This window comes from Silene latifolia, chromosome 8 (genome assembly GCF_048544455.1).
Source record: "Silene latifolia isolate original U9 population chromosome 8, ASM4854445v1, whole genome shotgun sequence".
NCBI classification, from domain to species: Eukaryota; Viridiplantae; Streptophyta; class Magnoliopsida; order Caryophyllales; family Caryophyllaceae; genus Silene; species Silene latifolia.
The window spans coordinates 58038379-58051233 of NC_133533.1; the positions used below are offsets into that span (position 1 = coordinate 58038379).

At 38.3% G+C, this 12855-nt stretch overlaps 1 non-coding gene across 1 annotated transcript; it reads left to right on the forward strand.

Annotated features, from left to right (window-relative positions):
- The first annotated feature begins 8786 nt into the window (after positions 1 to 8786).
- On the forward strand, positions 8787 to 8893 carry LOC141597988 (small nucleolar RNA R71). The gene has a single exon (XR_012523193.1). It is a non-coding gene; the product is annotated as a small nucleolar RNA R71 (small nucleolar RNA).
- Positions 8894 to 12855: the final 3962 nt, after the last annotated feature.

Genomic DNA, 12855 nt, shown 5'->3' on the forward strand with positions numbered 1-12855 from the left:
TTAGGTCCACATAATAGAGAATTAATATGATAATTCTTACATTCTCCCACTTGGACCATATTACTGACCTAAACATAATGTCACGTGCAAACAGAGTCATAAGTCGCGCAGAAAACTAAATGAATACATAATGGGTTTATCTTAATTACCCTGATCATTCCGAACAACTGGTTGAGTCATGGCGGAAACACTACTATACAAGAGAAGTGGTCCTTCCATGTACTACGGACCAATCATTTAGAATAATCAGTCTGTACAAGGAGCAAACATAATCCCCGATAATGTCCTTAAGGAAAAGGACTGATTCTGTTAATCGTGCAATAATAATGTATACAATAACAATAATACGATACAGAAAATCGTTTGGAAACCATCATCATAAGAAAACATAAGTTGATTATTCAAAACATAAGTGTCATCATTACAAACACTAGCATGATCCAAACACAAACGAAAAGCCTTAATGATTATCCTCCAGACCCATATCAGTAGCATGCTTTAAAAATGTCTTTGGAGGTAACCCCTTAGTTAAAGGATCTGCTATATTGGCACTAGTCGTGATGTGCTCAATTGACACGGTGTTTTTCCGAACTTCCTCCTTAAGCGATAGGTATTTCATTTCCATGTGTTTTATACCTTTAGAATACCTATCATTCTTTGAAAAGAAGACAATTACTGACATTATCACGGTAAATTTTCAGCGGCCTTGCAACATAATTCATAATGCTAATCCCAGAAAGAAAGTTCCGCAACCATAAAGCTTGAATAGTAGCCTCAAAGCATGCTACAAATTCAGCTTCCATAGTGGATGAGGCAATAATTGTCTGTTTAGCACTCTTCCAGGAGATTGCCCCCAGCTAAAGCAAACACATAACCAAAGGTGCTTTTCCTTGAGTACACACATCCTCCAAAAATCGAGTCAAGCATATCCAATAACCTCAAGTGATCAGTATGTCTATAAGTGAGCATTTTGTCCCTTGTTCCCTTTAAGTACCTTAAAACTTTCTTAGCCGCACTCCAATGACCCATTCCAGGATTGGAATGATATCGACCCAACATACCCACTGCAAAACTTATGCCAGGTCTTGTATGACACTGCGCATACATTAAGCTTCCAACTAGATATGCATAAGGAAAGTTTTTCATGGCATTTTATTCTAGTTCAGTCTTAGGACACATACTTAAGGTTTGAACTTATCCCCTTTCGAATAGGAACATCATTGGGATTACATTTTACCATGTTAAATCTTTCTAAGACCTTCATGATATAGGCTTTCTGAGACAACCCTAATGTCCTTTGTGATCTGTCTCGAGATATTTCCACCCCGATCACATAGGACGCCTCTCCCATATCTTTCATCTCAAAGTTGCTTGATAGGAAATCTTTAGTTTGATGTAATAGTCCCAAATCACTGCTTGCGATGAGTATATCATCGACATATAAGACCAAAAATGCAAACTTACTCCCACTGATCTTCAGGTATATACACTGATCAACAGTGTTTTCTTGAAACCCAAAGGAGGTGATGGTATTATGAAACTTAATATACCATTGCCGAGAAGCTTGCTTAAGCCCATAAATGGACTTATTTAATATACAGACTTTGTCCTCTTTATCATCAATAATGAAGCCTTCAGGCTAAGCCATATAGACTTCTTCTTCCAAACTCTCATTCAAGAATGCCGTTTTCACATCAATTTGATGTAGCTCTAAGTCAAAATGAGCTACTAAAGCTAAAATTATCCGTAAAGAATCCTTCTTAGAAACTGGAGAGAAGGTTTCATTATAATCAATGCCTTCTTTCTGATTAAAGCCTTTAGCTACCAGTCTGGCTTTATGTCGTTCAATATTACCTAAGGAGTCGCGCTTGGTCTTAAAGACCCACTTGGTGACAGACCTTATGACCTCTTGGTAAATTGACCAACTCCCGGACCTCATTCTTAGCCATAGACTCCATCTCTTCTTTCATGGCATTAATCCATTTATCGGAATCATCACTATTCATAGCTTGTGAAAACTTAACCGGATCATTATCCACACTAATGTCAAATTCACATTGATATACTTCATAGTCATCTGAAATAGCTGGCCTTCTAGGTCTTGTGGACCTTCTTAATGTTATTTCAAGTGCTGTATCAACAACCTTAGTGGCGATCTTATCATTCGGGAGTGGAGGATCATCAACATTAGGTTCCACAATATTGACTGAGTCAACATTATCATTATGTGGAACTTCATCAATAGAAATTGGGGGCAAAGGAACTGGAATTGCCACCCTAACCTCATTGACGATGACATCCCTTGCCTGATCACTCCCACTAACTTCGCCATTCTCAAGGAATTTGGCATTTCCGGTTTCAACAATTCTTGTCTTGTGTGTAGGACAGTAAAACCTATACCCTTTGGACTTTTCTGGATAGCCGATAAAGAAACCACTAATGGTTCTAGGATCAAGCTTCTTTTCATGTGGATTATAAATGCGTACCTCTGCTGGGCATCCCCATACATGTAAGTGTTGAACACTCGGTTTCCATCCTTTCCACAGTTCAAATGGTGTCTTTGAAACTGCTTTACTGGGAACCCGATTTCCAACATACACAGCAGTTATAAGGCATGCATCCACAACTTCATGGGTAGATTGGTATTACTCATCATTGTCCTCACAGCCTCTAATAGGGTTCGATTACGCCTCTCAGCAACACCATTTATCCATGGAGAACCAAGAGTTGTGTACTGAGGGACAATACCCAAACTTTCAAGGAGTTTTGCAAAAGGACCAGGATGTTGTCCTGATTCATCATATTTGCCATAATATTCACCACCCTATCTGACCTTACGATTTTCACTTTCTTTCCCAATTGCCTTTACACCTTCTTAATGTAAACCTCTAAAGCGTTTACTAATTGAGATTTTTCATGCAAAAGGTAAAGATAACAATAACATGAATAATCATCAATAAAGGTGATGAAATATTTCTCTCCGCTCATGGAGGGAACATCAAATGGACCACATATCTCTGTATGTATAATTTCTAAAAGAGCAGTGCTTCTTGTGGACCCTTTCTTAGTGTGTTTGGTTTGCTTACCCTTAATGCATTCCACACACGTCCCAAAATCCGTAAAATCAAGAGAAGGTAGTATATTGTCCTTAACCAATATGCTCACTCTTTCTCTTGAAATATGGGCCAAACGTTTATGCCACAAGAAGGAGGAACTTTCATTAGACCTTCCACGTTTCGAACTAACATTATTATGCAGGGAAACATTATGAGAAACAAAAAGAGATTCTAAAAACAATTTATCCAAATAAATTCGATACAATCCGTTTTCCAAAATTCCAGAACCAACAAAAATATTGTCTAGAAACATACTGAAACAACCTTGTCCAAAACTTAATTTAAAAACATCATTATCTAACTTAGAAACTGAAATTAAATTGCGTCCGAAGGAGGGAACATAAAGGGTATCCTCCAACTTCAACTTAAATCCAGTGCTTAATTCCAAGCTAAACCTTCCAATGGCTTCTACGGAGGCTTTATCTTTATTCCCCATGTATAAGGAGGCCTCATTTGGATTTATGGTTCTTGTCGTAAGGAATCCCTGCAAGGAATTCGAAACATGTACATTAGAGCCTGAATCTAGCCACCATGTATTAGAAGGAACTTCACCATAACTTGATTCGAAACATACTAAAGCCAAAGGCTTACCCTTCTTTTCGAACCAATTCTTACGCTTTATGCAGTCATTCTTAAAGTGCCCAGGTTTCTTACAGAAAAAATAACTTTCTTGCTTCTTAATATCCTTCTTTATGCCAGATCCAGACAGCTTATCAGAAGGGCCAGACTTCATGCCCTTTCTGTTTCCAAACTTACCCTTAGATTTCCCGCTTACATGATGCACATGATGTGCCTGGGATAAGCCAGTACTCTTACTTGAGGCATCAGCCTCATCTTTCTGTTTGATTCTTGCTGCTTCCTGAACCAGTTTATTGGTCAATTCATTAACACTCCAAATTTCCATAACAGTGTTGTAATGAAGATGGAAAGCATCAAACTTATCAGGCAAAGAGTTGATGATAAACTGGGCGAGGAACGGATCCTCAACTTTCATGCCCAATTTTCCCAACTTATTTGCCAGATTCGTCATGTGTAACACATGCTGCTGCATGGTGGTTACACTCTCATTATACTTAGCAAAGTGGTAAGTTCGGACATAAGCCTTCCCACCTACCGCTTTATCGGTAGTCTGAAAGCGTTCCTTAATGATTTCCATGTACTTACTGGCTGTGTTACAGCCTGTCTCCGAAATGGAGGACTTAATGTTTGGTGCAGTGGTAAGACGCAAAAACTTTAGGCAAAGACTATCAGATTTGTTCCACCAGTTATACTCTTCAAGTACTTCTTTACTCGCATCAGAAGCTGGTTCAGCTGGAGCTGACCCAGTAAGCACTTGATCGAGTTCAAGGATCCCTAAATAGAACTCGAGATGCTCTTTCCATTCTGAGTAATTAGTACCATCAAGTTGTGGAACAGCTTGGACACAGTTATTGAGAGAGCTTTGCAATGGTACTGCATTATGAACAATGCTCAAAACATTAGGCTTTGAGTTTAGCACACAATAGCAATTATGACTAAGACTTGAAACTTAAATGAGTAACTCATAAACATTCATCAGGCAAGTATAGTACCTGTGGACAACCTACACATGCTTAATTACATAATAGAGTATACTCTCCTTAATGAGTGTTTTACTTTAATGTCAGGTTACCTGTGGGTAAAACCTTAATACAAGTTACTTTACCCCATTAGATGCTTAGTCGGAAATTCACTACATAATTTGAGTCCACTGTGGTGAACCTCAACCTAATGTGAATGTTCAATATGATTCCATTATGAGATTTGATCGCGTACGAGATGAAATCACTGTGGAGAATTTCAACTTGTCATAATGCGAAAGTCTCTTACATTCGATATCAAATGATATATTTACACAAATAATATGTAGGCTTACAACAACAATATGATAATTATATTAACTTATGTACTTAATAATATAAATATCACACGAGCATACATAATCAAACATAAGGTATCGTAAACTATAATGCGAGAAGGAACTTATTCATGCTTAAGAGCTTCAATCGAGTGAAACATTAGCTCGATCGAGAACTATTATGAATAAAACAAAAAATCATAATTTTTAACCAAAAAGGTCCTGAAACTCAATGAAGACGTCAGAATTAGGCTTAAAAACGCTAACCCTGCTTTGCAGTCTGGTTTAGAACGCCGTTTACACTAGAAAACCATTATTATAACATCAAAATACGACCCTCAAAACTGATGAACAGTAACTTTCTGCGTGAACAGTGCTCGTGAATAGTGCTGTCGGTGAAAAGTGTAGATGTGCGATTAAGAACCATAAACAATAAAATACAAACATCATACGAATTGAAATAATTCGATTAGGATATCATAAGAATTGAAATAATTCAATTAGGGCATCATTAGAATTGAAATAATTCAATTAGGGCATCATAAGAATTGAAATAATTCAATTAGGGCAGCGGAAACAATTATAATCAAACGAGTAAACAATCAACCATGAATGAAAATAATAACATCATAATTAAACATTAATTTCATTCAAAAGACATAATTGAAACATTAATCAGAACTATAATCGCAATCACAATCTCGCTCACGATACCACATGTAAACATAAATTTAGAGGATCTTGATTGCAGTGATAATTACAGATGAGTACTTACGTGGAGTAGTCATTAGATCTGATAAGGAGATTCCTTGAAATCAACAAGAAGATAAACTCCAATCTTTTGCCTTCTCCTGCCTTCCTTATTCTCTAATTCTCTTCTTGTGTGTTTCTCTTAATGAATATGAATTAGGTTAAAACCACAAACATGTGTAGCTTTTATTATATAGGTGGCAGGAGGGGCATAATTAGATAAGTGGGCCTAATATGTTAATGGCCTGTAAACATTAACCGTAATCCACTTAGTCTATTACTCCGACTAAAAACACGAAACATTATATTTAGCTATTATCTATTAGAGTGACTGACGTCAGTAATTAGGTCCACATAATAAAGAATTAATATGATAATTCTTACATAGGAATGATCTTCCTAGAATGATTAGAATGTTGGAATCTTCCTCCATGTCAATGATAACAAAGTCCACTGGTATGAAAAACTTTTCAATTCTCACGAATACATCTTCTCATACTCCAAGTGGTTTCTTTGTTGTTTGGTCCGCCATTTGTATGGTCATATTAGTGCACTTGAGCTCTCCCACTCCTAGTCTTTCACATACCAAATATGGCATGACACTCACACTTGCACCTAGATCACATAGTGCCTTGTTGATTGTGGTATGACCAATGGTACATGGGATGGAGAAACTTCCCGGATCCTTGAACTTAGGTGGGTAATTCCCTTGAAGAATTGCACTACTTATCTTTGTGAAAGCGATAGTCTCCAAGTTCCTTATGGACTTCTTCTTGGTAAGGATGTCTTTCATGTATTTTTCATAGGCCGGAACATGGTTGATCAATTCCGTGAATGGTATAGAAACCTCTAAGTTCTTCAAAATCTTCATGAACTTTCCAAGTTGCTCATCAAGTGGGCTTCGTTTGGTAACTTGGAAACGGAAGTCTAATCACAATAGGTTCTTTTTCAACCTCTTTGGCCTTCTCCTCATTTCTATTCCTCAATGAGTCATTGGCAGTTGGTTCCAATACCTTAGGATTTCTCCTTAATGGTTCCATCACATCTCTTTGCTTGACACTTTCCTCAATAACATCCTCTTCAATTGGAACCTTACGTCCCTCATATCTTGTACCACTCCTCAAGTGAATGGCATTGATGGTTTCATGTCTTGCAGAAGGATTACCTTGAGGAGGTAATTGTCCTTTTTGTCTTAGGGAACTTGAAGAGGCCAATTGGGACAATTGTGTTTCCAACATCTTGGTATGAGCAAGTATATTATTTATGGTAGTGTCTTTAGCTTAGCTATCTCTTTGAATTTGAGCAAAGAAATCTTGTTGGCTCTTTTGCATTTGGAGGACCGCTTTTTGAATATCAAAAGTTTGGTCATTGGATTGATTGTAAGAGGGTTGGTTTTGGTTGAAGTATGGTCTATGAGTAGGATTTCTCATTGGAGGTGGGGTGTATGTTGGTTTAGGATTTTGAACATTTTGGCTTTTGTATGAGAAGTTTGGGTGAAATTTGGTGTTTTCATTGTAATAGTTGGAGTAAGGGGTGCCATTCTTGTATGCTTGGAAAGCATTCACTTGCTCACTTGTGCCCCTACACTCTTGTTGATCATGTCCCAAATTGTTGGAGCTAGTGTCCTCCACAGTTAGTGTGATAACGTGTATAAATCTCTTATAGGTTCACAGGGTATACTTAGTATTTTATCAGTTGATTAACGTTTACTAATAACGGTTGGCTTGCTAGAAGTTTGACGTTATTATCATACTGATGGCGGTGATCAACTGGTCCCTAAAAGTCACACATAAAGGATGTGTTTGAGAGATGTGATTATATGAAAATATAATCACATTGATGTCTTATATGACTAAAAGGTTAGTCCATGTATTTGACTAAAAGGTTAGTCAATGTGATGATGAGTCGATTATTTAATACAATTAAATAATATCAGCTGAGACGAATTAATTGTTAATTCGTAAATTCAATATAAACTGTTATATTTAATTAATGTATATAATGTTAGCTTAAACGAATTAAGATGTGAATTCGTAATTAAACATAAACGGTTATATTTAATTAGCAAATTATAAATATGCGATATTTATAGTTAATGTATATATTATACGAAATTGTCATAATAAATGATGTCAGACCGGTATTAATAAATCGACTACAAACTGTTGTGTGTGGACTTATTAATATGTGACGACATAAATGACAATTGATAATAATACACAATTTATACAATATGATAACAACCTAAAATAACAAGATTTTCTCCTTATTTGTTTGGTGGTTACACGATTAAAGGGGAGAAAAATAAGAAAAAGATCTTCCCCTCTTTTTCTCCTTTTGGACGGTTAAATAGGAGAAGGGGGAGGATCATTTTCTCTCTTGATTTTTACTCTATACTCTCATCACAAAACCCTAAATATTATTAGGAACTAGGGTTCTCTTTCTAGCAAGAAAAAGGCATTTCTCGGAGCATTTTGGGTGCAACGATTAGGAGAATATCGATCTCTATATTTGTTCTTAAAACCAAATTGCTAGGATCGGAGGTTAATTCTAATCTCTATTCTTTTGTTTATACATTTCGTTTATGACTCGTAATGTCATATTTCATAATTTCGTTATAATCCGAATTTTCTTGATGAAATATACCGATATTTCTAACACAAAGTTCCACAATTCTCACACACTCCATTTGGAATAGAAGATGTTGCCACCATGGCATTGACATGTTTCTTGGATGATTGAAAAGCTTCATTCATCTTGGCTATGTCTTTCTCAAATTTCAAGTTCATTGTGTCAATATGGTAGCTTAGTTGGGCACCCAAATCGGCACTCAATTATGTGACGAAGTCAACTTCATGTCTCCCTCCCCTAGTAGCTTTTCTTGGCCTACTATATTGAGAGTTGTGAACTCCATCTCCTCTATCTTTGCCCAAGTTTGGTTGTCATCTACCTCGGTGAATCTTCCATTAGAACCCATGTTAAGCACATTCCTTGAATCTTCATACAACCCATTCCAAAATTGTTGAACAAGAAACCATTCGTTGAGTCCATGATGAGGACAAGAGCGACATGTATCTTTGAATCTCTCCCAAGCCTCATATAGAGAATCTTCATCTCTTTGCTTGAACCCGATGATTTGGGCTCTTAACATGTTGGTCTTCTCCAGAGGATAGAACTTCTTGTAAAAGGCAAGTGCTAACTTCTTCCATAAATTAATTCCAAGAGTAGCCTTGTCTAGGCTCTTTAACCATTGCTTTACGGCTCCGATTAAGGAAAAAGGAAACAATACCCATCGAATTTGGTCTTGAGTTACCCCCGTTTGGGAAATTGCATCACAATAGTCACAAAAAGTCTCCATGTGTAGATGAGGGTCTTCACTAGGCATCCCTCGAAATTGACTTCTCTCAACTAATTCTATGAATGCGGATTTGGCAATGAAATTACCGATCAAGTGGGGTGGTGTTGGAGTAACATTTGGTAGGTTCTCCTCGGTTGGTACAGAATGAGATGAAAATTTAGGCACTGTAGGTTGGTTTTGAATTGGGTTCTCCTCTCCTTGTCTTGCAAAAGGGTTGGTAAACTCAACACTATCCGATTGGATGATACCAATGTCCATAAGTTCTCCAATACCCACAATTATTGAAGTCCCTCTAACAGTTCTTCTAATATTGGTCAACGTTCTTTCAATCTCGGGATCAATAGGCAAAAGACCGCCCTCTGATCTCCTAGACATGCAAAAATCAAACAACTTGAAAACAATTAAAACTACCTTGAGGAGTTTGACTTCCCCAAGGTTAACAAAGACACAACTAAAAAAAACAAACGATAACAATTCAATTGAACATCGTCCCCGGCAACGGTGCCGTTTTTTTATTCGGTTCAAACTTTGTCGTCTAAGCTTACCAATCAAGACAATATTTATAATCTCAGCTAACTACCCTTAGTAGAGTGGTAAGTAAAGGTCGGATCCCAAGGGACGGGTATTGTATTGATTTATCGGTTGTAGAAAGTTATGTCTTAGAGTGTCATAATTTGGGTTGAGTTTGAGGTTTGCAATCTAAACTACTTAACAAAGGAAATGTAAACAAATAAAAGCAAAGGAAGTAAATAGAAACAATTGATTAAGGCACTAGGGTGTCATGGGTTAATAAGGGAATCATGGTGAGATAGCATAAACAAGTTTCATAGATGCAAGCAAATTATTGTTGTAGTGGAATCGAGTTAGTTTATATCTTACAATTCCTAGGAAGTTTGGGGTCTTGGAGCCGAGTAGGTTAAGACTTTACTACTCCTACAAGTGGACTTAATTCTCCCAATTCAACTATATGCATGGTCTAATAAGCCTTGAGTTAGTTTATCTCTTACAAGTCTTGTTGAATGGATATGAGATTCATGTTAAGTTGTCAATCAAGCATTTCATCAAGCATAACATGTGTATAAGATGAAACTACAACAAGTAAGCAATCATATGAAATTATTAAGTAAAGTTCTACCCCATGATTAACTCCCCTAATCCCCCCCATTAACCCTAGTTAGGAGACTACTCACTCATGATCATGGAAAACATGTTAATAAGTGTGTCAATCATATTAACAAAGCTAAACATGATGGATGAGTTAAACAATAAACAAGGATTAAGCAAAAGGTAAAAGGAATTGTACATAAACCCAAATAGTCTTCAAATTACCCAACTAAATCCAAATAGTCTTCAAATTACCCAACTAAATCTAAGAATGATCCAAATAATAAGTAAAGAATAATAGAAGAAAACTTGATGAATGATGAAGAGTTGTCAATTCTCCAATAAACCCAAACAGTCTTCAAATTACCCAACTAAATCTAAGAACACTTGAATGATTAAGGAATGATTAAGATTGAATTGTGTAATACAACTTGATTAACAATAATAAAACTTGATTAAAACTAGATTAAAGCTTGGTGATTAATCTCCTAATGCAATGGGGTATTTATACTAAGTACAAGTATTAGGGTAACTAAGGGCTTAAATGACGATTAAGTCCCTAAGATGAAGATTAACGCCTTGCAAGTCCCTTAAGGAGACGCTCGACATGCCTGTGTTGGACGCCCATGATGTAAAGAAATACGTCCGTCCTGCTTGTGGGACACTCGGGCTGAGTCTTTGGGACGCCCGTCTTGTTCTTCAGGACGCTCGGGCTGAGCTTGGGACGCCCGTCCCATAGGCCAGTGTGGCTTCTTCTTCAATTTGTTGCCTCATGATCCGTAGAGATCATTGAGAAGCCTTGGGGGTCCTTCATCATTGCCCAAATATTTTTTTATTGACTTAGGCCTTTAGTATTGGTCTCCTCTTTGTTGCTTGGTCGTTAGATGCGATCCATTTAGCTCCATTTTGTTCCATATATGCAAGGTTAGCATTCCTCTCCTACCAAGGACACAAAACCGCAAAGAATATGCAAAGAAGGAAGCTAAAGATAAGAAACGACCCTAATGCATGCAAGAAAGCATAGGAACGAGGCTAGTTCGGGGACTAAATGTGTGCAAATACGAGTCACATCACAAACAAACAAGATTAACGAGGTCAACCTCCTCGAGGCAACTGCAAAGAAAGTCGAACGTCCCCAAGAGGACATTCACCAACTTGGGATCGACCTATGCTAGCGCCCTGAAAAGGCTCATGGACCAAGGCAAACTGCAACCAATCGGGCCCACTCCCGACTCGCCTGAAATAAGGAAAACCCGCTTTTGGAATCCTAACGCATATTGCCAATATCACCAAGGTAAGGGCCATGACACAAAAACTTGCTTCAAGCTGAAGCACGCCATGCAGGATATGATCGAGAAAGGAGAATCACCCCTACCTCCTCCAGCAAAACCAAAGAACAAAACATACCCTTGGGAATTCATGCCATCTCAAATGACAAGCCGATTCTATATTGCTCACATCTTATCTTGCCTTTTGAGGACGAGATCAATGCCTTGGGAAAAGACGCCCCGGACGGGATGTTCGTATTCAGCGCCTCGTCCATGCTCGCTATGTTTCAGTAAGTCGAGGAAGTTATAGCCAGTCTCTCGGAAAGGATTACCCGGCTCGAGGATGCTTACCACCAGCTAATATTCAACTCTCCAACACCTGCACCACGCCCAAGGGAGGGTCCTTCAAGCACCCCAAACTCCCAATTCCAGAAGGGACTATTCCCGCGACCATTATGGCATGGACCTTACAATATAAACCACCATAATCAACCCCACCATAGTCAACCCCACAATAATCAGCCTCACAATAATCACCTTCACAAAAATACCCACAAAAAAAATATCCCTTACAAAAACTATCCTCCGAGGAATACCCCTTCGAGGTACCCTCGCGACCTTGAAATCAATGGCATCTGGAGAGACAACGTAGATGACGTCTACATTGTCTCGGGAAAGGGAAAGCAAACAAAAGAGATTGATCACCTTACTCGATCTGGACGCCCTTACTAGAACCCAAACAACACAACTAACAATCCGCCAATAACCAATGACCAAATCGTCTCAAATGTTAGCATCCAACCTAGGATTCCCGAGAACTCAATTCTCAAGCAACTCTAGAAGGCCAAGGCCAAAATATCCATTTGGCAACTAATCGGCACATCCTTCGAGCACCGGCATGCTTTGCTCTAAGCCTTGGGGAATTGACAGTGCCTTCCACCTCCTCACCCGAAGAAGTGGTAGCTCATATGACGAGCGATGTCCCTGACCTGAACAACCCAATAATTTTCTCCGACGAAGATATCCTTCCTTTCGGAGCAACCACAACATGGCCTTTTACATCATCGTACAATGCCTGAAAAAGAACAAACCAATGGTCTTGGTGGATGACCGATCTGTAGTCAACGTCAATCCTCTCAAAACAGCTCATAAACTAGGGATCAAAGAAGTTGACCTAATCCCAACCAATTAGGGAGTTTGCGCCTACGATGACTCTAGTCGTAAGGTCGTGGGCCTTATCACCCTAACCATTACGACATGAGCCTTGGAGAGACAAGTCAATTTCCAGGTAGTCGACATCGACACGTCATTCAACATGCTTCTAGGACGCGCTTGGATCCATGCGGCCAAAGCCGTCACATCAACCCTTCATCAGAAAATCAG